The sequence below is a fragment of the Dendrobates tinctorius genome, unplaced genomic scaffold (genome assembly GCF_039654945.1).
Source record: "Dendrobates tinctorius isolate UK_male_01 unplaced genomic scaffold, ASM3965494v1 ptg000143l, whole genome shotgun sequence".
NCBI classification, from domain to species: Eukaryota; Metazoa; Chordata; class Amphibia; order Anura; family Dendrobatidae; genus Dendrobates; species Dendrobates tinctorius.
In genome coordinates, this window is record NW_027361810.1 from 11,639,393 (window position 1) to 11,666,728 (window position 27,336).

The 27,336-nt window shown below is 45.6% G+C and overlaps 1 long non-coding RNA gene across 2 annotated transcripts in view; it reads left to right on the forward strand.

The window, feature by feature from the left end:
* Positions 1 to 27,336, forward strand: part of LOC141049089 (uncharacterized) — a 177,853-nt gene that overhangs the window by 116,604 nt on the left and 33,913 nt on the right. For both annotated transcript variants that reach the window (XR_012220242.1, XR_012220243.1), the window contains one exon: positions 543 to 604. This is a non-coding gene — a long non-coding RNA (uncharacterized lncRNA). The remainder of the gene's footprint in view (positions 1 to 542; positions 605 to 27,336) is intronic.

A 27,336-nucleotide genomic window follows, 5' to 3' on the forward strand; every position in this document is an offset into this window, starting at 1 on the left:
TAACTACTATAATACTCCCCCCTATGTACAAGAATATAACTACTATAATACTGCTCCTATGTACAAGAATATAACTACTATAATACTGCCCCCTATGTACAAGAATATAACTACTATAATACTGCCCCCTATGTACAAGAATATAACTACTATAATACTGCTCCTATGTACAAGAATATAACTACTATAATACTGCCCCCTATGTACAAGAATATAACTACTATAATACTCCCCCCTATGTACAAGAATATAACTATTATAATACTGCCCCTATGTACAAGAATATAACTACTATAATACTGCCCCCTATGTACAAGAATATAACTAGTATTATACTGCTCCTATGTACAAGAATATAACTACTATAATACTGCCCCCTATGTACAGGAATATAACTGTTGTAGTGAGAGCTGCTTTGATCCAACAGTAGTCACTGATCCATTGCACTGGTAATAATTGTTGTGCAGCAGAATGCCTCTTTAATATTCCACTAATAACATTTATATGAGAATTGCTTACATGACTATTCCCTAACATTCCAGATCCCGGCGCCCTACGTATAACCGCCACCTACCTGAGTCAGCACCTCTGAGGTCATTCCAAGGTGAGATCAGTCAGCATGGCTTTTTCTATCTAAAATTGATTTTTCTGTTCCATTTGCTTCGGTCGGGTTAATAAGACGGAGGTGACATTAACCTCTGGACCTGAGTGATGTCAGCGTCCCCCTCGTGCTCTTTACATGGAGGGAGAGCGCGGCTGCAGATGAATGTTCTGGGCAGCGGCAGCGACACGTAATGCAGAGCGCGACGTCCTACGTATTCTAGTCATGTAGCCGCTGAGTTATGGCAGCCAATGCATTCTGGTCAGCGGTGTCGGCGTATACGTGATTTATACACATATACTTTATGTGCTTATTAAGTTAGGACATTGCTCCGGCTTCATGGACCCGGCGGCTGCAGGTTCTGCGGCCGTACACAAATGGTGATGCTTTTTCTTACTTGTTTTTTTTTTATTTTTTGGTTTATTACGTTCACCTTAACTAATTGCTGTTTCTAAACGAGGATATATGAGAGGTCGCAAATCTTCCTCCCGTGTTTAACCCAATTGCTCCTACATTAGGGGAGACGTTGTCTGCTCAGATCAATCATTTTGTGGTCGGGTAAAGAGAATATTGAGGTTTGGGGGCCAAATATCCACAAAGAACGTGAAAAGCAAAGAGCCCATTACTGGAGGACAAAATACAAGGGGGCCTCCTTATTAGCCTCTAGGGCAGGATAGGGTCAAGATAGGGGCAGGAGTTGAAAGAGTTGTCCGATTTTATACAAAATACAGTCAACCACTTTAAAAATGAGAAGATCTAGAACCTTCTAATGCTCTTTGGCCCCGATTCCTTAAGACTGGCATTTTGAAGGGAGTAAAATGCGCCAATTTCATAAAGCGACCTGCACCTATTAATGACTTTGCTGCCTCTTTCTGCTGTCCTATGCCTCCGGAAGCAATGAGCCCCAGTTGGGGACTCGAGAACATTTTTCGTGCAATTTGCATCACTTTCGTGGAGTAATATGATTAATTTGTCATCCGTGACGCTCACCCCAGTTTTCAAAAAGTTGCTGGAGCTGAGGTTAAGATTCCTAAAACCAGAACATTGTTTTTTTGTGTAAAAACTTTGCAAACTTTCAAACAGTTTTATGCCAGAATTCTGGTCTTCCGTGAATTGAGGCCTTTGCATTTCAATTTCTTACCGTTTTCAAGAATTTTTTTTGCTGTCAGTGAATATAAACATATGACTGATCCTGCTGGAAGCTGAGAAGCGGATACAATTGTAGATAGATCATCAGCAGCTGCACAGATAAGTCCAGAAGTTTGCTACAATGTATCGAAATTCAAGAATTGTGCTACAATGTACAGGCGCTTCTCACAAAATTGGGATTTCATCACAAAGTGAATTTATTTCAGTTCTTCAATATAAAAAGTGACTCTCCTGTATTCTATAGAGTCATTACACACAGAGTGATCTATTTCACGTGTTTATTTCTGGTGATGATTATGGCTTACAGCCAATGAAAACCCAAAAGTCATTATCTCAGTAAATTAGAATACTTTATAACTCCAGCTTGAAAAATGATGGTAAAATCCGAAATGTTGTCCTACTGACATGTATGATCAGTAAATGCACTCAGTACTTGGTCGGGGCTCCTTTTGCATCAAATACTGCATCAATGCGGCGTGGCATGGAGGCGATCAGCCTGTGGCACTGCTGAGGGGTTATGGAAGCCCAGGTTGCTTTGATAGCAGCCTTCAGCTCGTCTGCATTGTTGGCTCTGGTGTCTCTCATCATCCTCTTGACAATACTCCATAGATTCTCTATGGGGTTAAGGTCAGGCGAGTTTGCTGCCAATCAAGCACAGTGATACTGCTGTGTGTAAACCAGGTATTGGTACTTTTGGCAGTGTGGACAGGGGCCAAGTCCTGCTGGAGAATGACATTTTCATCTCCTTAAAGCTTGTCGGCAGAGGGAAGCATGAAGTGCTCTAACATGTCCTGGTAGACGGCTGCGCTGACTTTAGTCTTGCTAAAACACAGTGAACCTACACCAGCAGATGACATGGCTCCCCAAACCATCACTGATTGTGGAGACTTCACACTAGACCTCCAGCAGCTTGGATTGTGGCCTCTCCACTCTTCCTCCAGACTCTGGGACCGCGATTTACAAATGAAATGCAAAATTTACTTTCATCTGAAAACACCTTGGACCACTGACAACAGTCCGGTTCTTCTTCTCCTTGGCCCAGGTAAGACGCTTCTGGCGTTGTCTATTGGTCATGAGTGACCTGACACAAGGAGTGCGACACTTGTAGCCCATGTCCTGGACACGTCTGTGTGTGGTGTGAAGCAATGACTCCAGCAGCAGTCCACTCCTTGTGAATCTCCCCCAAATTGTTGAATGGTCTTTTCTTAACAATCCTTTCCAGGCTGCGGTTATCCCGGTTGCTTGTGCACCTTTTTCTACCACACGTTTTCCTTCCTCTCCACTTTCCATTAATATTCTTGGATACAGCACTCTGTGAACAGCCGGCTTCTCTAGCAATGACCTTTTGTGGCTTCCCCTCCTTGTGGAGTGTGTCAGTGACTGCCTTCTGGACATCTGTCAGGTCAGCAGTCTTCCCCATGATTGTGGAGCTACTGAAACAGACTAAGGGACCTTTATAAACACTTAGGAGCCTTTACAGGGGTTTATTGTTAATTATTCTAATTTACTGAGATAATGACTTTTGGGTTTTCATTGGCTGTAAGCCATCATCATTCACATTAACAGAAATAAACACGTGGCATAGATCACTCTGTGTGTAATGACTCTACAGAATATAGGAGGTTCACTTTTTGTATTGAAGAACGGAAATAAATTCACTTTTTTCTGATATTCTAATTTTGTGAGAAGCTCCTGTATCTGCTGAAATTCTAGAAGTTTGCTACAATCTATCAGTAATTCTAGAAGTTTGTGACAATATATCCGTAATTCCATAAGTTTGCTGCAATGTGTCAGTTGCATCCTGTATATCTTCCTGGACTGATACATTTGTCAGCTGTGAAGAGTTTCTTTTTATACACTGGGCATTTGCTGTGGTCTTCCCATGGGGTGATCTTCAAGGAAATGATCAATATTCATTCTATATGGTCACAGAAAATCATGTGTTGGCAAGGGACCAGTAATGTTATCCACCAACTATCTCATCTCTGCACAGCCCAAATATCCTCCATCACCAATAGGAAACAATGATCAGACAAGTTCTATCTTCTAATCCTTTGTGTCCCCCGAGATAAGCAGCAGAGGAGTCTGACAGCCGCTTATCCCCCACAACCATAGACTTCACATGCTCATCAGCCTCAATGATGGTGGAACCTATTAGACAATGACTTTTTCCTGTTGGGTCATTGCCTGTCCAATCCTTTGTCTTGAGATAAGCAGTTGTGTCTGGCGGCCACTTATCTTCCTCAACCATTGATAGGTTCACTCAATGGTGAGAAACCGTAGGAAGAAATACTCCATAGAGTTATGGATCCGACATGTAGGATTTTTACCTGCCCAACTCCTTCCTGTGAGATATGAGGTGTTTGGCAGCCATTTATCTCCTGACCTCCATAGAAATACTATGATTAGCTGGACTATTGGTGGAAGCTGTGATCGGACATGTTGGATCTTTTACCTGCCCAATCTTTTCCTTCCAGGTGACTGGCAGCTGCTTATCGACCTTGCCCATAGAAGCAACATGCTCGTCCTGGATCACAAGGATTGGGCATGTTGGAGAGGGGACTGGCAGATGCTTTCGTGGTGCTGGAACCAAAGATCAGACATGTTGGTTTATCTGCTCCATTATTTTATGGGAGATAAGCAGTAAAATACATTTTTGACAGCCGCTTATCATCTCCGTCCTTCCTTATAAATACAATTCTCTTCGACACTGGTGGAGGAACTCGTGCTTGATCTGACCTCACCATAGCAGTGAATGGAGGGGGCAAAAGTGGGCACTGGGCTGCCCTGTGTTAGGACTTGGCAGCGTTTTTCTTGCGCCCCCTGCTGCATACAAATAGTACTGTATACGGTAGGTTCTATTTACTCTCTGCCATAATAACTACTCTTTGAAAATAATCTATAATAAAAGATCTTTCCCTGGGAGGAATCATCAAGAGGCCACTGTAAAATGGAGGCATCAAAGACAGCTTTGATGGTTTAATACAACATCTTGACTGAGGTCCGTCTCCTTATTTCACATCCCCAAGGTGACGGCGACCGGTGCACATGGAGCCGGGTGTGATATTTTCCTTTTTAATCTGACTCGTGCATTAGAGAAGCTCCCGTATGGTGAGGCGACATTATTCTGATAGATAACAAAACCTTCAGCTGAGATTTTGGTATTAAATTTTAAACACAGGGGCTCAGACAGCTGGCACCTGGCGCCCCTCCTTCCGGTCCCCGCGCTGGCATTCCATCTCTCCCCACCACGCAGCTTGTCCTTTCTCAATCTCATTGCATTTCACGCTGCTCTTTTTTTTTTTTTTTTTTAGTGCTGAGGAAAGTAATGAAATTATAATATTTATGATGGAATTGCCTTCTGCATCCTCCGTCGTGCTGGTTGCTTTTAGGCTGTTAAGCACAATTTGCTTTCGTCTTTTTGCTGCCCACCGCTCATTTAACATATTTCCATTGTGGTCTCGTCTCTCTATATTGATGCGGAATTATCTACACCCTATACTGCCAAGTCTGTGCCCTCCCCGATTTCAGAGGGTGTAGAGATCGTCTGTCATATCCCCCCCTCCATTACTTATTTATATATGGAAGCAATAAGTCTCTAAACATAAAAATAGTTTGGATGGAAATATGGGAAAAAAAAAAATCTGAACCTTGATACTTTGCAGCTAAGAACCACATTGCAGCAATTCCGGTCGTTTGGTGACTATTTGTGCCCCTTCTCCACATCTGACACCTATAAATAGAGAAGTCATGACTTTTTTTTTAGGCAAAGGCAGGACATGAAACTTAGTCCCACCCTACATCATGTAATCTACTGCCTCCCCCCTTCCATATTTAGGGCTTGACAAGGGTGCAGGGTGTTCTGTGTCCGACATAATTAATGACCTTTGACTGTCTATTTTGATTATATATATTCAGTGATTTACTGAGAATATCGATAGTGCTCAGTTTTCCATAGATTTTAATGTTCATTGTTTTTGGCACCATCTAGTGGCCAAAGTAATAACTGCACTGTTATTCTATTTTTGGTTTCGTTTTTGCTTTCCCTCCAATTCACAATGTATTATGGGAAGTTTGCAAGGGATTATGGTTAGTTCAGCCCATTTTCCCTCCAGTCCACCATTTTTTCCTTCTGCTTGCATACTGGAATCACCTCATTCCTCTAGTCCCCCTGCGTCAGCATCGCTGGTAGGTAACATACTCCCTGTATATAATTCCTATTCTATAATAGCCAGCTTAGATAGCTCCCTTGCTCTGCTATTAGTGTAGACATGTATGTTGTGTATGTATGTATTCTTATGAACCCACCACTGATTGTGTTCATGTGTTTCTGTTTGTAGTTTCACCATCTATATACCCTACGTTCAATAAAGCACAGATTCAACTAAAGTCTCCCTTATTGGACCCCGGTATAGCGGTTTAGCTGATTGTTAAGCTACATGAATCCCGGTTCATTTAGTGAGGACATGACACAGGGCGTGTACAATCATCTGTGAGCGGAACAGTTGGAACTAGAGACTGATACATTTTGTTTACAATGATACGTTGTAGTAAAGTTTGATACGTTTCACAGGCAAAGGAAGGTCAAGACCATCGGGTGCACAGATTGCAGCCCACAATGCCCTTCTGTGTGGCCCCAGGAATGTTTGCATGGTTGGCAGATCACTTGTAGTTTGTGTGTCAAAAAGAAAAGGAGTAGCATAAACCTTACCGCCATACCCCTGACTTTATAGGAGAGAGCCACATGCATGGTCTCTGCGGAGTGCTGCTTGGGGGGAGAATGGGACCCCAATTCTCCTGATACCTTGTAGCCCTGCTATACATTTATGGTATATTCTTTTGGCACAATATAAATGCCTCAGATCGTAAGACCCCTTTTTAGAATGTTTGTGACCCTTAGGCTCGGCACAGGCGTGCACCCCTGATTTATATTCTATGGCCCCAATTTATTAATATTGATGTTGTACCCGCCTGGAGTAACAGGTGACTAAGTCCTTTAGATGCCACCTAATGAATTAAGTGCATGTCCGGCAGAAAAGTTACTGCAGGCAAGGACTGGAGTACATCTCTGGAGTAAGTTGTGCCTAGTGGAATAACTTTTCATGAGTTTGATGGGCGGCCACAGCTACAACCCGCCCTGCCTATGCGCCACCCATATTGACATAGCTGGTCAGGACAGGCGCGAGAAAATGACAAAATCTGCAATATTTTTGCACAGCTTCCAAATTGTGCATAAATGTTGCTGTTTGCAATAAACCGATGAAACGAGAACAATGTCAGGATCCGGACACAACTAATATAACAAGTGCATCCTCCAAATCCTACATAAAGTACCACTTATTACTGACTGCTTCTGGCTCAATGATTCACCTCCTTCATGACCAGCATCTTTAGCCCTTAGCAGAACCCCTCTGGCTGTTATAACCTGCTGCAGACATGGCATCAGCTTCTTCTGGCAAATTTCCTAATATTCAATGTTGGCTGAACAATTTTGATTTTAGCTGAAGATAGATGATAGATAGATACCGTAGGATACAACCTTCTGTCTATGAACACGTCACCGTTGTGGTCAGTTGCAATGACATGGCACAGCGGGGTACCCCAAAACTGGCATTATAGGAGAGGCATGAAAATTAAATCGTGGATATTTTACATGTTTTTTATTGTGTGGTCTCTTTCTTTTCTCATGCTGGGACATATGTAATTCTTAGATGGAGCCCTCTACTCCTTATGTAATACTGCATTTCTCCAGCAGTGGCCGCCATTGAGACTGAGCATCCGGCTGTAGCTCCTCCCATGAGGATCGATACATAGTTACTACAATGTATCGGCTGCATAAACGGGAAAGTAATATAATCTTTCTGGATATTCTGTATCTGCTTCTTTATGCATGAAGTTACATTGTGAAGAATTTCTGTTTCCCACATGAGCCACACAGGATAAATCGCCTCATTCCACCAATCGCTAAAGGAAAGACACATGGTCACAATACTTGCCAGTCTCCACAGCGTCACATGAAGTTATTAATATCAGAAGTTTACTGATTCCCGTCAGCGGCGTACGATCACAGAGCGGCTCATTTCTCTCCGCCAGCGTCAAGTCATTATCTCTCAGTGCCCCCTGCTGAGGCCGCACGGGCCGAGAGCCCAAGAGCTGAGCGCTGGCAAATCTGCACATTGCCTAGGGCTACGTAAAGAATTGATTGGGCAACGTAACAGTGGGGTTAGGTAATTAGAATCTGTACACACTTTCCCCCCACCCCCCAATCATGGAAGCTTTCGAGGGAATGACCGCCTGGGGAGATGCAGTCAGCAAACTTCAAATTGTAATTTTCATTGGGATCCATAAAAAGAGGCAGGCGGCATCCCTGTTACTGCAAATTGTTATCATGGAACCAATTTGGTTGCAGATGGCGCTGGGGTTGGCGCGGTGCCATGCCAGATGTCTGTAGCCCCATTAAAAGTGACTGTCATTTACTCTCAAGGACAAGCGCCCTCTAGTGGGCATGACAAGCGCATTGCACCCCCAGAGCCTTGAAGAGAGAGAGGACTTTCTGGCAATTTGTGCATAAAGACCAGATGTTTGACAATGATGTACACCTTGGTCATGCCAATTTCTGGGAAAACTGAGTGACATCCAATATGGCCAACATTAAAGGTGTCTTCCGGTGCATCTCACTTCTGCATTGAGAGATGTGAGTGTCTAATGACGTTGCACCAACAGGTGGATGCCAGGAAGCGTTCACAATACCTGGCAGCTCCTGATATCCTGGCAGGCCCCTGCAATGTCATCAGCGCCTATCACCTTCCTTCCCAATGCAGATGTGAACCCCCTTATAGCATATACAGCTTTTCCAGGATGCAGTGTTCTACTTTATAGGGGTAAAGGCGGGTGAGTGCAGTTTAAGCCATTCCAAACCTAGTTACTGTTTCTGCTTAAATATATTTCTGATGTCACCCAGCTTTCCCAAAAAGGTGCAATGTCATGGCTAGCTATGTACTCCTATAGATGTGATGTCACCCAGCTTTCCCAAAAAGATGCCTTGACACGCCTAGCTATGTACTCCTATATTTCTGACATCACCCAGCTTTCCCAAAAAGACGCCATGACATGCCTAGCTATGTACTCCTATAGCTCTGATGTTACCCAGCTTTCAAAAAAAAAGGTGCCATGGGATGCCTAGCTATGTACTCCTATAGCTCTGATGTCACCCAGCTTTCCCCAAAAGATGCCATGGCACGCCTAGCTATGTACTCCTATATTTCTGACATCACCTAGCTTTCCCAAAAAGATGGCATGGTAAGTCTAGCTATGTACTCCTATATCTCTGATGTCACCCGGCTTTGCTAGAATCAAATGCCATGCCCAGTTACGTATTCGTGTCGCTCTGATTCCACCCAACTTTCCCAGAAACAGATATAACTAAGTCACGGTAGAAGAAGAGAAGGGGACGAGCCTTTTGCACTTTTTGTGATTTTCTTGTTTCTATCATTTTTTTTCTCCACATTTTAATTTTACTCCTTTTAACTTCAAGGATGCGACAAGTTTATTAGCGAGCGTGCTGCCAGTCTGGGAGATGTTTGTTATGCCAGCCATGTGAGCGCAGTCATCTTACAGTCGGTAATTATGGGATTCATTAATCATCCACGACAGTCCTTGTGAGTCTTTAAATGAAAATTAGAGGCACAAGTTGATGGAAGAGGCACATAAGAAGCTGACGTGTAGCGGATCAGACCGGAGGCGAGAACGACGCAAGTCCTTCTCATAACAGGGGAATCTTCATAAGTCTGACTTGTAACCAACGTGAAGCCCTACTCAGTGAATAAGAAGAATTACAGATTTCTTTTAATCTGACACCTAATTTACTGGATATGGAAATTTGCAAAGAGCAGCTCTGGAGGACTCAACGCACCCATGAGTTACAAGCTCGCCAACTCATAAGATTGGGTACCTGGTAATTCCACTTTTCTCCAGCAGAGGCCACTGTAGAAGTAATGTGCAGCTGTACAGTGCTGACAGACCAGCAGCGATCAGGTGATCACTGGGGAATCCTCATTTTTTAGAAGGGGCTGTCGAGCCTTAAAAGTTCAGCCAGTTTCTTATATAGTCAGGGGAGCACTGTAGGAAGTAATAAAGAAAAAGATACTGACCCCAGGGTGACCATGGAGAGTGGAGAGCAGTGTAAGATCCCCAAATAATGCTGCTGCCCTGCGCTGTCAGACGGGGGAAGTATGTATATAGCTGTACACTGTGTCCATAACTCAACTGCACCAGAATTACCCGTTAATTGCTGACTGTTTCCCACAGGAAGTCAAAGGACTGGAAACTGCTCCCAGTGCAGGAGAGTGACGTGTGTCCCGCGTCCTCCATGCGATAGTCTGAGGTCGGCGGTAGAGAATCAACTTGCAAGTTGCTGTAACCATGAAGCTTTGGTGCTACCTAAGATCTAACTTGGTCCTCGCTGGACCTTTCCACTGGTTACGCCAGGTCTGCCATCTTTATAACCATCCTAAGGCTGGTTTCACATTAGCGCTTTTGTGTGCAGCGTTTGCGGCGCATACGTCATGCGCTCCTATCTTTAACATGGGGGACGCATGGTCTTGCGTTTGCATGTGTTCATATGCGTTTTCGTGCGCATGCGCTTTTTTTAGTCGTGTGCGCCTTTGCACTCCAGACGCAACATGTTGCATTTTTGGGTGAGCTGAAAGGTGTAAAAAAAAAAAAAGCATGCGCACGGAATGCAACAAAGTAACGCATTACAGTCTATGGGAAGGCAGGCGTGCGCATGGACATGCGTTCGTCTGCGTTTTCGTGAGCATGCGTTTTTGCCGTAAAAATGTGTAGACACTGGTTTTACCCATAAAGAATGAATGTGCCTAAAAAATGCAAACGCATGCAAATACGCATGATGTGTTTTTTGCATGCGTTTCTATTGCGCACGATGCGCTGCGCACAAAAGTGCTAATGTGAAAGCAGCCTAACCTAGTCCTGCTTGCAAATAAGACTTTGTTACAATGTATCAGTTTCGGTGAAAGCTTGTAGGGACGGCGTAGGAACAGGCTTGTGCCGTGCTTAGCTCTCGGAGGATTACTGACGCTGAAGCGCAGGATATTCCGTAATCCGGTGATCGCCTCCCCGCGACATTGTTCTGCCTAATGAAATGTAAGAAGACGCAGCTGTTTACAGGATGTACCTAGGAAATGATCGGCCATTAGGGAACCCACGGGGCCGTGGCATTGGGCGAACGGCTCTGCACCCGGCACTGCGATATAGTAATGCCACAATAGGTACATGGAATAATCCGGGCACACCTTACACCTGTACACAGTCCTGGTGGGCACTGTACGCACGGAGCATATGGGGGCCGATTTCAGCATTTTCGATTTATCGAAGTTACTTTTCTTTTCTAGTCTTGTCGTATTCGCTGTCTTTTATTTTTAAACAAATTCTTCAAAAGTTTAGCACAAGTGGTTCGTGAATTTGACACAAATTCCTAAAATGCTCTTTTTTTTTTTTTTTTTTTTTGTTTGTTTTACATTTTAACACCAAATACTTTAAGTAAAAAAGAAATCACAAAAAATGCGGCAAATTGAAAACTCCTCCAGGTACTGGAGTGAGATCCGGCAAAAAAAAAAAAAAAAAAAGATAAAAGTTGCATTTTAATGAATCTAAGACTACGTTCCCACGATGAGTTATTGGTGAGATGTTTACGCCGCATATTATTGAAAAAAAATGCAAGTAACCTGTTTTACATGGTGAAGAACATCTGCAACATCAAAAACTCACCAAAAGCTCATCGTGGGAACATCGCCTAAAACACCTGGATAAGCAAAGTTGTCAAGGAAACATAACTTAAAAAAAACTTTAAAAAGAAGAGAAAACTTAAAAAAGTGGCTCGAAACTTATAGAAAATAAGGCGCAAATACTAACGCTACTGAAAAGGAGGAAATTACTCCAGAACAATGGAAAACAACAATGGCGAATTAGGGCAAATACAAAAGCTTACTAAATGTAAATAATTGCACTAAAAACATAACAGACCGATACAATGTGTGCTGTACAGATAACAGCACGATAAAATAGTTACATGGTGCACAAATAAAAGTGCCGTAGACTGTGCAAACATTAGCGCTAATAACAGAGCCATATAGCGTGCAAAACACTATAAAACAACTGAGCAGTAAGGCGCAGACATAGCAGAGCCAAACTGTAAAATAAGAGCGCCACTGGTCATGATGCAAGCATCAGCGCTATACGGAGCACATATAAGGGAGCCATAAAGTGGGCACACATATTGCAGTACAGTTTTTAAACTAAAGTGCAGGAATAACAAAGAGTACAAACATCAGGGCTATAAAGAGCACAAATAAAAGCGCCCAAGTGTGCAAAAAATGCTGCAATGCAATGCGAGAAAACAAATCCCCGGGCCCGGATGGGATACACCCACGAGTACTGCAGGAATTAAGCACAGTCATAGATAGACCACTATTTTTAATCTTTAAAGATTCCATAATAACAGGGTCTGTACCACAGGACTGGCGTATAGCAAATGTGGTGCCAATATTCAAAAAGGGGACAAAAACTGAACTTGGAAATTATAGGCCAGTAAGTTTAACCTCAACTGTGGGTAAAATCCTGGAGGGTTTTCTAAGAGATACTATACTGGAGTATCTGGAGAAGAATAACCTCATGACCCAATATCAACATGGGTTTACAAGGGACCGTTCCTGTCAGACTAATCTGATAAGCTTTTATGAAGAGGTAAGTTCCGGACTGGACCAAGGGAATGCAGTGGACGTGGTGTACATGGACTTTTCAAAAGCTTTTGATACGGTGCCACACAAAAGGTTGATACATAAAATGAGAACAATGGGGATAGGGGAAAATATGTGTAGGTGGGTTAAGAGCTGGCTCAGGGATAGGAAACAAAGGGTGGTTATTAATGGAGCACACTCGGACTGGGTCACGGTTAGCAGTGGGGTACCACAGGGGTCAGTTTTGGGCCCGCTTCTTTTTAACATATTTATTAATGACCTTGTAGGGGGCATAGAGAGTAGAATTTCAATATTTGCAGATGACACTAAACTCTGCAGGGTAATTAATACAGAGGAGGACAATTTTATATTACAGGAGGATTTATGTAAACTAGAAGCTTGGGCTGATAAATGGCAAATGAGCTTTAATGGGGATAAATGTAAGGTCATGCACTTGGGTAGAACGAACAAGCTGTATAATTATGTGCTTAATTGTAAAACACTGGGCAAAACAGTCACTGAAAAAGACCTGGGTGTATGGGTGGACGACAAACTCACATTTAGTGGCCAGAGTCAAGTAGCTGCTGCAAAGGCAAATAAAATAATGGGATGCATTAAAAGAGGCATAGATGCTCATGAGGAGAACATAATTTTACCTCTATATAAGTCACTAGTGCGACCACACTTAGAATACTGTGTACAGTTCTGGTCTCCGGTGTATAAGAAAGACATAGCTGAACTGGAGCGGGTGCAGAGAAGAGCGACCAAGGTTATTAGGGAACTGGGGGGTCTGCAATACCAAGACAGGTTATTACACTTGGGGTTATTTAGTTTGGAGAATCGAAGGTTTAGGGGTGATCTTATTACAATGTATAAATATATGCGGGGACAATACCAAGACCTTTCTAATGATCTTTTTACTCTTAGACCTGTGACGGGGACAAGGGGGCATCCTCTACGTCTGGAGGAAAGAAGGTTTAAGCATGCTCACAGACGCGGATTCTTTACTGTAAGAGCAGTGAGACTATGGAACTCTCTGCCATATGATGTTGTAATGAGTGATTCACTACTAAAATTTAAGAAGGGACTGGATGCCTTTCTTGAAAAGTATAATATTACAGGGTATATACACTAGTCTCCTTAATATTGCGTTTATCCAGGGAGCTAGTCTGATTGCCGTATGTGGAGTCGGGAAGGAATTTTTTTCCCCAATGTGAAGCTTACTGTTGCCACATGGGTTTTTTTTGCCTTCCTCTGGATCAACATGTTAGGGCAAGTTAGGATAGGATATGGGTTGAACTAGATGGACTCAAAGTCTCCCTTCAACCTTAATAACTATGTTACTATAAAGTGCACAAATAACAGAGCCCCACATAAATAACATTGCCATACCATGACTGTGTGCAAATAACAAAGCCACACGGTGCTCACAGCCTGGAAATGATAGCGCCACACCGTGAAATTACAAGTCAGTGTGCAGAACTGTGCGGCACCGAGTATACCGCACACCGTGCACAGAATACACCCCATGGAGGGGCCCTTAAATTCCACAGTTTGCAGCACTGTAATTATGACCCTGCAGCAAGATCATGAGGATAGAATAAAGCAGTCCGTCGCTCTTTGGGTGGGGGAGGGACGGTATCACATTCACCGGTGGGTTTATGGATCTTTGCCCATTTACAGTTTATTAATACCGCGCGCCGGCGTCTTTAGGAGCGCGGCCGGCAATGAGTGACAGCTCAGCCTCGGTATTGATTACCTTCTCTGTCTCCAGCCTCATATGATGGAGTAATTCCATACACCGTGCTGACTCTGATAGATTTTATTGGATCATCACCCAAAATACCGATTTATGAGATCTCGAAAGGTCATTCTCACCGCGCGAGCACGGAAAAGTTTTCTGTGACGTGTAATTGGATCACACATCATTGGGCCGTTTCCTTTTGTGACATAATGAGACGGGGGAAGTGCCGGGATTCGTTTAATAATCTAATTAAGACGTCAATGACTCAAAAACCTTCGGAGACGCGTCTGAATGGCGGCTATTGGGCTCTGCGGACGGCTCGTCATCACACCGGCTGCTGATACAGGAATGGCAAACCACAGCCTGGAGGATCACTGAGGCCCACACAGCCCCATGGGGGGGAAGAGACCCTTCCCGCATGGTCTTGTCCCAATTTTCATAGGTGGGGAGAACCTGCGCTGGAAAGCAGATCATGTCCCAGGACTCCTGTGGTAGGTGGTTAGTTGAGTGCTGGTGTCAGGCAGCTGCAGTAAGGAGCTTTATTTCCATCGGTTCTCTTTAGATGTCATTGACTTCTCCAGATCTGGATTTAGTTTGGTGGAGGGTCCAATCCCACCTGGACCCTAGACCATCTGACTCCTTATAGCAGCCACTTATAGGAATGACGGCTTCACGTACCTTCATTTTATGGGATTTATGGAGAAAGCTGAGCCAGTGACTTGCACAGACTTTTTTTTTAAATAAATTTTACAGGAAAATATATATGGTATATATTTTTCCCAAACATGCCCCCTTTTTCAAAGATCATTCCCCTTTTGTCGAGGTCATGTCCCATTACCACTGTGTCCCTGCCCCCTGGTTACCAATGATCATAAATAGCAGGGGAGCACTAGGGGCTTACAGGAGGTTATTGGGGAATCCAAGAGACTTCCCAGATATTTTGTCTCTTCCAATTGTCAGGAGCTTCTTGGTCGTTTCAGTAGAGTTGGCAAGTATGGGACCACCAAGCCGCCTGTATTCAGAAATGGGGGTCCCAACAGATGAATATGAGATGGAGATCATGGATCTCTTAAAATATAACACCACAGACTGAACGGGGTCACGTGTCTGACTCGCAACCTATTGGGCAGTAGATGCAATTTGGGGGACACTTGCTACGCACCTGTCCAAGAGCTTCACTTTGCTTCCCTCACCCTGGTTTGCTGAACTCTGCTGTGCTCCACGTAGGGTTTTGCAGGTGACCCGGCGTGCTCTCATGTGATCATCTGCCTGGGACTAATATAAGGCTCACCAAGACACCTGCAACCTCCAGCACCTCTGCTACCTGTAGCTTCCAGCACTTCTGCTACCTGCTTCCCAGTCTCCTACTTTCCTGCAGCTTCCAGCACTTCTGCTACCTGCTTCCCAGTCTCCAGACTGCTTGCAGCTTCCAGTACCTCTGCTATCTGTTTCCTAGTCTCCTGCCTGCAGCTTCCAGCACTTTTGCTACCTGCTTCCCAGTCTCCTGCCTGCCTGCGGCTTCCATCACCACTGCTACCTGCTTCCAAGCCTCCTGCCTGCCTGCGGCTTCCAGTACCTCTGCTGTCTGTTTCCCACTTGTCTCACATGCCTGCTGTACTGACGCACGTGTCCCGTATACCTACTCGGACCTTGGGCTTAAAGGATTCACCTCTCCACGTGAGCCAAAACAACACTATAGTTTTAACTGCAGGTTTTTAGCTGTCTCGGCCGTAGATATATGGGGGCCATTGTGGTGCTGTTCTTCTATCAGGTAAATCTACACATCTCCAAAGCCCTGGCATTTACAGTGATGGGGTTACAGGATGGTGCCCGCTCACTACCTGGCCTTTACAGCAGCTGCCAGGCGCTAGTGCAATTAGCGCTGAGTGCATCCCCTGAGATCAGCCGAAGTCCTTGGCATGTCAGCTTGTTTTCCAATCTCTCACATCCCCTTAAACAAACCTTTCCCGCTCCTCTCATCCATCCTAATTCTCTCTGATTACCTGCCGCTCCCGAGGGGATAGCTTTATCCTCACTGGCAGATCCCATCCTGATGCCTCCATCATTCTCCTACAAGGCACAGCTTATTGCTCGTGCGAATAGCTCCAATCAGGGGAGAGTTACGAGCGAAGATGGGGTGAGAACGAGGCGGGAGTCGGAGGAAGCCTTTAGGGACTGCAGCTTTCCTCGAATTGTTCTCAATGACTGTTTAATAAATTGCCACATAAAGAAGGTTCTGGGTTTTTTATCCATTTTATCTCCTCTCGCTCGTACCATTTACCCTCGGCTAAGGCAGGCAATGAGGCCTCGTAATGGTGGGATTGCACTAGGTCACCGTGACTTTATCCCTTCCTATCTGACGATGGATTTTTACTTAACTTTCATCTGGGGCACGGAATAAGAACACTGGAGAACAATCAATGTTTACCTGCCTGCTCCGTGGTCACTTTACTAATCATGGTGGTAGAAGAGCTGCCGAGAACTGTCGGCACTGAGCCGGGATGAGGGACATGGCTGAGCTATAGGAGATGGGAAGCGGGGAACATTATAGGACTTCTCTGTTCTCTGCTTTACAATAATGGCACCATTTCTCCAAAATGTCTCAAATTGTTACCGTTCAACCATATCTTCTCCTCCCCTGTACCTATCATGGCGTCATTAAATCCAACTACCAGGTCACAATTTACCCGAGTATCTCATGTCCCAATATCTTCAATCTCCACCATGGCGCCATTCTTCTGATTTTATTCTGCCACTATCCACAACATCTCAGCCATCTCCACCACATCACCACCTCTTCATTCTCCACCATGGCAGCGCTCTTTCAACCTCCATATTGTCACCAAATTTCCTATTATATCCCCATCATACCTTTTTCTACTATGGCGCCATCTAATTAATATCTTATGGGGTCACGAGCTTAGTCTACCCGTACATCTCATGTCCCCATGTCTTCAATCACATCATGTCACCATCCGCCATATCGCACTTCTTCTGCCTTCACCGTGATACCATTCTCTACTTCCATGTCACCACGCTTCCCACATATCTCCATCTTGCCTATGTCTACCATCGTATCAATCTTCATTTTACCATGGAACCATTTAGTCTTTGTCCACAAGACTAATTATGTACCTCTTGTACCAACCACTTCAACATAAGGCTGAGCACCGTATATATAAAATCTCCAGTTTTCATGTGCCATCTTTTAACCATATCTTCATTGCATCATGTAATCTACATATATCTCATAAGTCACAATCCTTATGTATTGTCCCTTGTACATGCACCACTCCGCCAGTCTCACTGTCATCAGAAGCTTCATCTCGGACATATCTCCACTTTTTCATTTTCCCAATGTCACCTCTTGTTCAATATCCACCATGGCACCGCTTCTTCTATATCCACCATGTCACTACTTCTTCAATATCCTCCATGGCACCGCTTCTTCAATAATCACCATGGCATCGCTTCTTCAATATCCACCATGGCACCGCTTCTTCAATATTCACCATGGCACCGCTTCTTCAATATCCACCATGGCACCGCTTCTTCAATATTCACCATGGCATCGCTTCTTCAATATCCACCATGGCACTGCTTCTTCAATATCCACCATAGCACCGCTTCTTCAATATCCTCCATGGCACCGCTTCTTCAATATTCACCATGGCACCGCTTCTTCAATATCCACCATGGCACCGCTTCTTCAATATCCACCATGGCACCGCTTCTTCAATATCCACCATGGCATCACTTCTTCAATATTCACCATGGCACCGCTTCTTCAATATTCACCATGGCACCGCTTCTTCAATATCCACCATGGCACCGCTTTTTCAATATCCACCATGGCATTGCTTCTTCAATATCCACCATGGCACCGCTTCTTCAATATCCACCATAGCACTGCTTCTTCAATATCCTCCATGGCACTGCTTCTTCAATATCCACCATGGCACTGCTTCTTCGGTATCCACCATGGCACCACTTCTTCAATATCCTCCATGGTACCGCTTCTTCAATATCCACCATGGCACCTCTTCTTCAATATCCACCATGGCACCGCTTCTTCAATATCCACCATGTCACCGTTCCCACAGTATCCTCCTTGGCACCACTTCTTCAATATCCACCATGTCACCGTTCCCACAGTATCCTCCTTGGCACCGCTTCTTCAATATCCATCATGGCACCACTCCTTCAGTTGCCTCCATTGCACCGCTTCCTCAGTATCTACCATGGCACAGCTTCTTCAATATCCTCTATGGCACCGTTTCTTCAATATCTTCCATGTCACTGCTTCCTCAGTATCCACCATGGCACCGCTTCTCCACTGTTTCAGCCTCAGTAACGTCTCCAATTTCCATCTCAATCATGTCTCTATCTACACACATCTACCACTCCACCATCTTATCCATCTCCACCTGGTCACAATCCTACTCATATCTTACATCAGAATCTCTTGAAATTTCCTCCTTGGCTCTATTCCCAGAATATTTCCATGTCACGGTACGTCCATTTCAATAGTTTATCCATTTTGTCAACTCAACAATTCCACACCTATCTAAGTCTTCACCATGTTACATGTGGTCATAGGGTGAAGACACAGAAAGAAGCGGCATGGTCGCGTCCCCACTATAAGTTCACAATCCAACCTCATGTCCCAATCTCTGCAATATCAGTATTCATTTATTTACTTTATTACCACCAGCCCTTTGATCTCCATCATGTGACCATCCAAGCTCTCTCAACCATAGCTCCATGTTTCCTATCTCTACCACTGCACCATCCGTCCCATCTTCACTAGGTCACCATCATGGCCGAATACCTCATGTCCCAATCTCAGCAATGTTCCCGATGTCACCATTATTTTCTATTTTTCCTCTGTCACCAGCTCCTCCATGTCCTCATTCTATCCATCATGGATGGTATCACATGTATCTGAAATCCTGTCTACCTCGTATTGGCTTGAGAAGGGTAGAACATATCTACCCAATTGATCAGGTATGCTTCACATTTCCATCGGGTCTCCCACATGCTCCAGGGTGCTATATTTCCCATCACCATCATCGTGTCACCCATGTAACCATCCATCTTGGCCATGTTGTCATCCTCCCACCTTCATCTCACAGGTAATCCATCCATGGTGAATAAACTCTTCAGCCAAAGGTCACCAGGACCCACATTGTCAAAATATGGAGGATCCTCCTACAAAGAGTAACCTGTAGTTTCACATCACTGGTATGAAGCTGAAGTGCGGCTGAATTTTACATTGAACTGTTTCTTTTGATGAATTGTGATTGCAGTTGTTTGCAGTCCTATGTAAAACCAGAATTCAGTGCATCGTGCCGCATAAACAACTCAGGCTGAACACGAGGCAGGCAGGTAGACCAGAAGTTGAAGCGACGCAGCACCAGGAGATTCCGGAGTCACAGTTTGCTGATTCTTGGCACACAGAAGCTTTGGGGATGTTAATATTGAAGGGTCGGACAGGAAAAATTGGAGCCAAGCACCCCCTCTTACTCCAAGTTGGATACAACAGAGGAGATATTAGTCCCCGAGGGCAGCCGGCTGCATCTTCACATCCAGAAATAAAGAATCGCTTTCCTCAGTGATGAGTTTGTTTTCCAGCTTCCCCAAGAGAAAGAAAATCCAGCACTGGAAATACTGCAGCCGTGAGACAGATGGGCCAAAGAAGCATTAAGCGGAGGAAGTGAGCGCCGCTGATAAACATCGCTGATAATCGTTCAGCTGGGACTCTCTCATTTACAAGGAGACTTCTGAGTGCAGAGCCTGGAAGAAAATCCAAGAGGGAGAAAGCGCCAATTGCAAGCGCGAGCGAGCAAGGATCAGGTGTCAGCGCCGCATTGGCAAATCTGACACTGGTTTATGTTTCCACTACGATGGATTAATAGATTATGATCCAGGAATAATTTGCAAATAAAACCGAACTCTAACAGGCCACTAATATGAGTGATGGGGCGACTGCACCCAAGGGCGAGACCAGCAAAAGGCGCCAAACTATAGTCCTCGTCAGTGAAAATGAGCCAGCACGTGAAATGGCTGTGTACATACATTACCTTACCCTGTATTACACTCCAGAGCTGCACTCACTATTCTGCTGGTGCAGTCACTGTGTACATACATTACATTACTGATCCTGAGTTACATCCTGTATTATACTTCAGAGCTGCACTCACTATTCTGCTGGTGCAGTCACTGTGTACATACATTACATTACTGATCCTGAGTTACATCCTGTATTATACTTCAGAGCTGCACTCACTATTCTGCTGGTGCAGTCACTGTGTACATACATTACTGATCCTGAGTTACATCCTGTATTATACCCCAGAGCTGCACTCACTCTTCTGCTGGTGCAGTCACTGTGTACATACATTACTGATCCTGAGTTACATCCTGTATTATACTTCAGAGCTGCACTCACTATTCTGCAGGTGCAGTCACTGTGTACATACATTACATCACTGATCCTGAGTTACATCCTGTATTATACCCCAGAGCTGCACTCACTATTCTGCTGGTGCAGTCACTGTGTACATACATTACATTACTGATCCTGAGTTACATCCTGTATTATACCCCAGAGCTGCACTCACTATTCTGCTGGTGCAGTCACTGTGTACATACATTACATTACTGATCCTGAGTTACATCCTGTATTATACTCCAGAGCTGCACTCCCTATTCTGCTGGTGCGGTCACTGTGTACATACATTACATTACTGATCCTGAGTTACATCCTGTATTATACTCCAGAGCTGCACTCCCTATTCTGCTGGTGCGGTCACTGTGTACATACATTACATTACTGATCCTGAGTTACATCCTGTATTATACTCCAGAGCTGCACTCCCTATTCTGCTGGTGCAGTCACTGTGTACATACATTACATTACTGATCCTGAGTTACATCCTGTATTATACCCCAGAGCTGCACTCACTATTCTGCTGGTGCAGTCACTGTGTACATACATTACATTACTGATCCTGAGTTACATGCTGTATTATACTCCAGAGCTGCACTCACTATTCTGCTGGTGCAGTCAGTGTGTACATACATTACATTACTGATCCTGAGTTACATCCTGTATTATACCCCAGAGCTGCACTCACTCTTCTGCTGGTGCAGTCACTGTGTACATACATTACATTACTGATCCTGAGTTACATCCTGTATTATACCCCAGAGCTGCACTCACTATTCTGCTGGTGCAGTCACTGTGTACATACATTACATTACTGATCCTGACTTACATCCTGCATTATACCCCAGAGCTGCACTCACTAATCTGCTTGTACAGTCACTGTGTACATACATTACATTACTGATCCTGAGTTACATCCTGTATTATACTCCAGAGCTGCACTCCCTATTCTGCTGGTGCAGTCACTGTGTACATACATTACATTACTGATCCTGAGTTACATCCTGTATTATACCCCAGAGCTGCACTCACTATTCTGCTGGTGCAGTCACTGTGTACATACATTACATTACTGATCCTGAGTTACATCCTGTATTATACCCCAGAGCTGCACTCACTATTCTGCTGGTGCAGTCACTGTGTACATACATTACATTACTGATCCTGAGTTACATCCTGTATTACACTCCAGAGCTGCACTCACTAATCTGCTGGTGCAATCACTGTGTACATACATTACATTATTGATCCTGAGTTACATCCTGTATTATACCCCAGAGCTGCACTCACTATTCTGCTGGTGCAGTCACTGTGTACATACATTACATTACTGATCCTGAGTTACATCCTGTATTACACTCCAGAGCTGCACTCACTAATCTGCTGGTGCAATCACTGTGTACATACATTACATTATTGTTCCTGAGTTACATCCTGTATTATACCCCAGAGCTGCACTCACTATTCTGCTGGTGCAGTCACTGTGTACATACATTACTGATCCTGAGTTACATCCTGTATTATACTCCAGAGCTGCACTCACTCTTCTGCTGGTGCAGTCACTGTGTACATACATTACTGATCCTGAGTTACATCCTGTATCTCTTTTATTATAAAAATATCAAAAACACAATACATAAGACAGACAAAAACAACATTCCAGAAATCAAAAACCACGATACATGAACTAAAATAAACCACACCGACGTACAAAAAAAAAACTTGTGCAAATATGCTAGCTTACGACAGTCCATCTCTGAAGGACATAGTGCAGTGTCTCCAGGCTTTGCAGCCTGAGGGACCCCCAGCAGGAACCTCCAAACAAAGAAAACAAACAAAAATCCATTCCTTCACATTCAACCCCATTCACACCTTCACTCATGCTCCCATTCATTCCTATATACTGGATTTAAAACAGGAAAGTAAACACTTTTTCTGGCCCACTGCCTTAAACAGAAAAAACAGCCATCTTGGCAGACCCTCAACTACTTCCCCTCAACACAGCAAGAAACCACCCCCCTTTTTCCCTTTTTTTTTTTTTTTTTTTATATATATTTTTTTTTTTTTATTATTATTTTTTTTTTTATTTATTTTTTCCCACCACCCACACCACAGGTCCACAAGTTCGTAGCCTTTTCCACACCTAGGTCCATGAAAGTTTATGGCCTCAGAAAAAAAAAACAGCACCTCAGGGTCCAGGAAAGTTTATGGCCCGTATCTACATTTCCTTATATATTTCCCATGGTCCTTGGTGTAGTTCCCAGGCCATCTCCTTCTGATCTTTGGCCCTTGATTTCTCAGGGTCCATTCCAGGGTCCAAACTTCCCCACTCCCTCCCGCAAGAAACCCCCACCCAACCTGACTGTACCCCTTCCCCCTTTCCTAACTATAATATATACATTTTTTTAAAAGCACCATCCTAGCGACATACATACAATACTGCATACATGTACAGATACACAAAAAGCACATACTACACTTGTTATACACCTAAGATACGACCTGCTATGACCAGTGATAATATTACCCAAACAATAAGTATTAACCACATTTCCAAAAACCTTGCCACAGGCCCAAGTTTGGTGCCTGCAAGCCCAATATCCATTAAATTTCATGCTTCCAAAACAAAAAGCTGAAGTGACATGCACCAGCCCAACACCAGGAAAGGAGTTCTGGAGGCCCCATCCCTCACTAACACATTCACCCTGTCCCTCAACAACTAAGACTGTCCCTACTTCTGTCCCTAAAGAAACTGTCCCTATCTGTCCCTACCTGCCCCTACTCTACCTAACTTATCATAACTAACTCTCTATCTGTCCCTCAGTGCCTGTCCCTCCCTGTCCCTATCTGCCCCTAATTCTGTCCCTAACACCCAGTGAAACTTATGCTATCCCTACCCTCATTCACACGGAGCTAGCTCTCCCTTGAGTGCGTTTCTAAAAGGAGAGGCCCCTCCAAAGCCAAGAGGCCTTCCTCACACCCAACCTTTCGAACTCCAAAGAACGGACCTTCACCAGGTCACCCAAGATGTTTCCTACCACCTCATCCCTCGGAAGGGTTTTTTTCCGCGTCGAAACTAGGCACCGTGCATTCCAAGTGTAGAACCTAACCACTACACTGACTAGGAATAAAGTGCACGGGTCCCGGCCACCCAGGGATCTGAACGCTCCATAGGCCCACTCAGCGTAGGAGAGGGACGCCAGCCACGGCCAACGTATGGAAGCACCCACCCTGTTGTAAACCTCTGCATTAAAGGGACAATGAAGCAGGAAGTGCTCCATGCTTTCCAGCACGTCGCCACACTCCTCACGGGGACAACCCCGATCATCGGATTTCCTGCACTTCAAGTTATCCTTTACATACAGCCTCCCGTGGAAGCAGCGCCAGGTCAAGTCCCAAAACTTCATGGGGATCCGCTTAGAATTTAAAAGCCCCAGCCCGACCTCCAGATCCCGGCCTGGGCAATCCTTAAGGGCCAGGGGCTTCTGGAAATGTGTCAACAGGACCCTCCTGTCAAGGCATTGCCTCGACATGGTCCTGATTTCCCACATTCCCAGACCCCACCGGCGGATCACCTTCAGAACCGGGGTAGCGTAAGCCGGGAGATGCCCATGAGGTGTGCGTAGGTCCTTCACCTGCCCTCCTGTCTCCCATTCCTGGAAGAAAGGCCAAAGCCAACCCTTGCAGGAGACTACCCACGGAGGAGCCCTCTCTAGCCAGAGGTTGGAGATGTTAGTCTTAAGAAAGGTGTTTACTAGAAACACCACCGGGTTGACCATACCCAACCCACCTAGTCTCCTCGTACGGTATGTAACCTCCCTCTTGATTAGGTTAAGCCTATTCCCCCATAACAATTGGAAGAACAGGCTATAGACCCGTGTCCAGAGAGGTTCCGGCAAGATGCACACACTGCCCAGGTATATTAATAAAGGTAGCAGAAAGCCTTTAGCCAGGGCAACCCTTTCCCTCAGGGTTAAAGACCAACCCTTCCATTGGTCCACCTTTTGGGCGGCGATCTTAAGTCTGCCCTCCCAATTTTGCTGGGGGTAATCCCCGGGGCCAAATTCGATGCCTAGAATTTTGGCGGTGGCCTGGGGCCCTGGAAGGGTGTCCGGGAGATCAAACCTGGGATCTCCCCCTCCCAGCCAGAGACTTTCACACTTATCCCGGTTGATCATGGACCCGGATGCCTCCGAGTAGCGCACTACCTCCGACATGACCCAATCCGCCTCCCTTCTCGAGGACACGAAAAGGGAAACATCATCGGCATACGCCACCACCCTCAGAGAGGACCCAGAGCCCGCCTGGTCCATCCCGACTCCCGCCAACGGTCCACGATCTACCCTCCTTAGGAAGGGATCGATCGCGAACACGTATAAAAGCGGGCTCAGCGGACAGCCCTGACGGACCCCAGAACCCACCTCAAAAGGGCGACCTGACCAACCGTTCACCAGCGGAAAAGTCTCAGCCCCTTGGTACAAGATCTCTAACCATTTTACAAACCTCCCAGGAAGACCATACCTCAAAAGGACGGACCAGAGGTACTCGTGGTTGACCCGGTCAAAGGCTTTCGCTTGATCTAATGACAGCAAGTACCCCCTCCAGTGACCTGCCCTACCCTGCTCCACTGCCTCTCGGACACCGAGCACTGCACTAAAAGTACTGCGGCCCGGAACAGAGCAATGCTGGGCCCCTGAAAGGAGCCGGGGTGCAAACTTCACCAGCCGATTAAACAGCACCTTGGCCAGAACCTTCCGGTCCGTATCGAGAAGCGCTATGGGACGCCAATTCTCGATACGGGACGGATCTTTACCCTTTGACAGAATAATGAGGGCTGACTTCCTCATTGAGTCGGGAAGAGTGCCCGAGGAGAGACACTCATTAAATACCCCTGTCAAGAGGGGGACCAAGGAGTCCCTAAAAGTCTTATAGAACTCGGATGTTAAGCCATCCGGACCTGGCGATTTCTTGGGCCGAAGCCCATCAATGGCCAGTCTCACTTCCTCTTCCCTGATTTCCTCTGCCAAAACACCAAGAGAGGGATCACCCCCTGGCTCAGGGACAGTTTCAGCCAGGAAAGCCGACATCCTGTCCCGATCCAGATCCTTCTTTTCCAAGAGGTGTGAGTAGAAGGATCTGACCACCTCCAGGATCCCTGATTTGGATCTGTTCAGGGACCCCGTACTGTCGATCAGTCCTGTCACCATCTTACAATTCACTGACATCTTACAGTTTCTGTAAGGGTCGGGTGAGCGGTACTTCCCGAAGTCCCTCTCAAAAACTAAAGATGTGTGTCTATCATACTGACACCTCTTGAGCAAAGATTTCACTCTGGAGATTTCCTCACGGTCACCTCCAGTCGAGACAAGCTGCTCGAGTTTCCTCCCCAGGGCCTGGTACAAGCGGTGCCTGTTCAGACTCCTGAGGCTCGAGAGCTGACGGAAGAACCCCGCCACCCGCTTTTTGAAGATCTCCCACCACTCTGACTTACTACTACAGAGATCCAACAGCGGTACCTGGCTCTGAAGAAAGTCCTCGAAGGATTGTCTCACCTCCGCTTCTTCCAGCAGGGACGAATTGAGCTTCCACAGCCCTCTTCCCATCCGATGAGTCTCTGCAACATTCAGAGAAAAGAAAATTAGACAGTGATCGGAGAACTCCACCTCAACGGCGGACACAGCAGAAAAGATGGCGTCCTCCTTCAAAAAAAACCTGTCTATTCTAGACCTACAGCTACCCCTATGGTAGGTGAAACCTCCGTGACCTGGGGTGTGCCGGATGTGGACATCCACCAGGCGAGCTTCGCTGGCTATGCTATTCAACGCGACGCTATCATAAGCCAGGCGATCTCCGGGACCCCCCCGGTCACGGGACCTCGTAATGGTGTTGAAGTCCCCACCGAAGACCACCTGCCGGCTCGTAAAAAGAAAGGGCTTGATCCTCAGGAAGAGACATTTGCGGTCCCACTTGGACTGCGGGCCGTAGATGTTGATGAGCCGGAGCTCTTGTCCCCTCATGAAGACATCTAGGATCAGGCACCTCCCCATTTCCAACTCAGTAACCCGTCGGCATTCAACAGCTGCAGTCTTAAAAAGGACTGCCACCCCGCTATACGGCTCGGCCGCAAGAGACCAGTATGAGGGCCCGCACCTCCACTCCCTCCGTGCTTTATAGATGGCCCCCATGTCTGTTAGTCTGGTCTCTTGCAAGAATAAAATTTCTGCCTCAATCCGGGAGAAAAAATCAAAGGCCGTGAAGCGAGCCGCATCTGACTTTATGCTGGCAACATTAATAGATGCCAGCGTCAACGGGGCGAGTTCCGCCATCATGGGTGATCAAGTTGGATGGCCAACTTCTTACCACTGCTATCACCTCCACCTGGGGAGGGGTCGGACACCTTCCTTTTCAGGGAAGCTCCCGTTGTGTCCATCCCACCCCCCCCGGTGTCCTCGCCCCCGGGTTCCAGGTCTGTCCCCCCCCCAGGAGGAACACTGCCCCCTGAGGGACGGACCCCACCATTCCCCGAAGGACCCTCCGGTGGTACCCCCGGCCCAGCATCCTCGTCTTGCGGCCCATGATCCGAGCCTCCGAGGACGCTGAACCGGTTGGAGAGATCAATCAGAGGGGGGTCAGCGGG